We start from the raw sequence: 2762 nt of genomic DNA, 5'->3' as shown, positions 1-2762 counted from the left end.
GGAACACAATCCCATACTTAGTCAAAATTGTGAAGAAGTTGTTGGCCAAAAATTCATTCAACGCGCTGCCGGCACAGGTAGCCGGCAGCCGGTCAACCGGCAGAGGGTACCTGACATGAAGAATTGAGAGAAAATCCCAAGAAGAGGAATCCTCTCTGCCGCGGAGCGGCGGTCCCGGTCCACCGGCGGGGATTACGCAACCTTTATTTTCTCAGTTTTTTTTGAAGCAACGCTGCCGGCGAGGAGGGCGGCAGCCGGCCCGCCGGCACAGAGACACGCAGCACGAGTTGGGCTTTCTCACTCTTTCTTCCCTTAATCCAATGATAGCCTATAAATACCCCCTCCTTAAACCCTTTTGCACATAACCCTAGATCTGAAAAACATTCCATATTTATTGTAATACCTCCTTAATCAAGCACTAATCTTTCGATAATTATTATTAATATTTAGCAAGAATTAGTTAGTTCTAGTAATAGTCAATTGTTTACACTTGTTTGTTGAAGTTTGTATTGGGGATTTTGAAGGGTTTTCCTTCTTATTAATCAATCAAGCTTCCATCTTTCCTTTTGTTGGTATAATTTCTCTCCTTCCTTTCACTTGTTTATCAATTGTTTACATTTTCCTTGTCTTTTGATTGTGTTACAACCTTCATTATGTCTTCTCCTTGTGTTGTTTGCTTTTCTTCTCTATTTAGCATAATTTCCCTTAACATGAGTGAGTAGATCCCTTCTAGGGTTTAGGGTGATTCTTTATGGGATTTGTGGGCATGATTCTTTGAACATTTTGGTCTTTGGTGAAATTGTTTAACTTTCCTATTCATTGCACTCAAGGTGTTTGTTGATTTGCTCAAGTGAAAGCTTTGGCCTTTCTTCATTTATTGCTTAATTCTCCTTAGAATGAAAGTTTTTTTTGGGAGTCTTGATGTATGTTAGGAGAGGATGGATGCTTAATGAAAATTAGTAGCCACCCTTAAGATACCCAAGACATTGGTTCTTCATCTTAGGTTATTCTATCACCATTGACCCTTTTTGACCTTCATGTTTGCCCCTAACCCATATTGATGACCCCGAAGGCCCTAGCTTTTAATTAACCGTATTCATTATCATCATCTTGTTTGTCTTTTGCTCTAGTGATTATAACCAAAACCTTTACTCTTAATTTTGATTAAACTTGACTCGTAATTGAACTTTGTAGCAACCCCCGCCGTCCTTGAGTTCGACCCCGATTAAATACTACGCTTTTTCGGGTTTTACAATTAGTTTTGATATAGGGAGTAGACGACAAATTTCCTACTTATCAAATGGCGCCGTTGCCGGGGATGGCGTTAGGTTATGCTTAGTTTCATTTAGAGTCTTTGCTTTAATCTTGTCTCAATTGTCATTTTGCTTTAGTAGTTGATTGTTGTTTGTAGAGTGTGTGTGATTTTTGCCTTTCCCTAGTGTGTAAAAACACTAGGAGACTTACGATTTGCCAAGTGTATGCCTAGGAGGAATCATCAAGCTCTCCTATTCAACTCCGACCCCGAGAGGCTTTTTAGGACCTTGAGGACTAGGACCCTTGAAAGAGTGAGGAACAATTCCACCCAAGCAAACATTGATCAACCAAACTCACACATCCCACAAAGTTTTGATACAACAACTACGGTTCAACCAAATACCACAATTGAGACTTTAGTAGAAAACCCCTTTCATAACTTCCTTAATTACAATAGTCCACCTCAAACACCACCACATCAAGAACCAAACCACCCACCACAAATGGCTCTTAGAGATCATAACCGGCCTAACCATAATGATTCATGTAATCCCATCAACTTTGGCACTTTGGCCCCAAACAACTTTGAAATGCATCCCGCCCAAGTCGGGTTAGTTGAGAAGGACTTGTTTGGAGGTCATATTGAGGAAGATGCCCATGCCCATCTCCGGAAATTTAAGAGGAAAGTTTCAATGATGAAGAAGAATGGGGTGTCCGAAGACACCTTGAGAATGATGTTGTTTCCGTTTTCATTGACGGGCAAAGCGGACCGGTGGTTGAACATTCACCCACCGGACACTTTCACTACTTGGGATGACTTGGCTCAAGCGTTTATGGCCAAGTACTACCCTTCCTCAAAGACCGCGATGCTCCGCAACGAGATCCATACGTTCCAACAAGAGGATGGGGAGTCCTTAGGTGAGGCTTGGGACCGTTATCAAGATTTGATAGCAAGTTGCCCCCACCATGGAATACCGGAATGGTACATTACTCAAACATTCTTCCAAACTCTACTACCAAGAACTAAGGAGATGGTAAATGCCTCCGCGGGGGGAGGTTTTGACCACTTGAATGATGAAGAGGGCACGGCATTGATCAAAAAAATGGTAGACTCGGAGGCAAACTATGGTTCTAGAGGGAACATGCTACGAAGAAACGGGAAATTCCCTAAGGAAAATGCCTCCAACTCCGATACAAATGCCAAGCTCGACTTGCTCACAAAGCAATTTGAGAAGTTTTCAAGGAATCAAGTGAACCAAGCCGGGACCTCATTTGGGCCGCCCATGGAAGAAGTTGCTCAAGTCTCGAGTTGTGAACTTTGTGGAGGAAGTGGTCATACATATGACTTGTGTGGCAACAATTACAATGGTGCCTATGAAGAGAATGCTCAAGAGGTTAACGCTTTTCAAAGCTACAACAACAATCCTAGGCCACCAAGGCCTCCTTACAACAACCCAAATGTCTACAATCCAAATACCAATTTCTACCACCCCGGGTTAAGGAACCAC

The 2762-nt window shown here is 42.4% G+C and overlaps 1 non-coding gene across 1 annotated transcript; it reads right to left on the bottom strand.

Moving 5' to 3' along the window:
• Nucleotides 1-2120: 2120 nt before the first annotated feature.
• On the bottom strand, nucleotides 2121-2227 carry LOC141610395 (small nucleolar RNA R71). The gene has a single exon (XR_012528306.1). It is a non-coding gene; the product is annotated as a small nucleolar RNA R71 (small nucleolar RNA).
• Between the last annotated feature and the right edge of the window lie 535 nt (nucleotides 2228-2762).

Source organism: Silene latifolia, chromosome 10 (assembly GCF_048544455.1).
Source record: "Silene latifolia isolate original U9 population chromosome 10, ASM4854445v1, whole genome shotgun sequence".
NCBI lineage: Eukaryota > Viridiplantae > Streptophyta > Magnoliopsida > Caryophyllales > Caryophyllaceae > Silene > Silene latifolia.
This window is presented reverse-complemented; position numbering and strand designations above follow the sequence as displayed.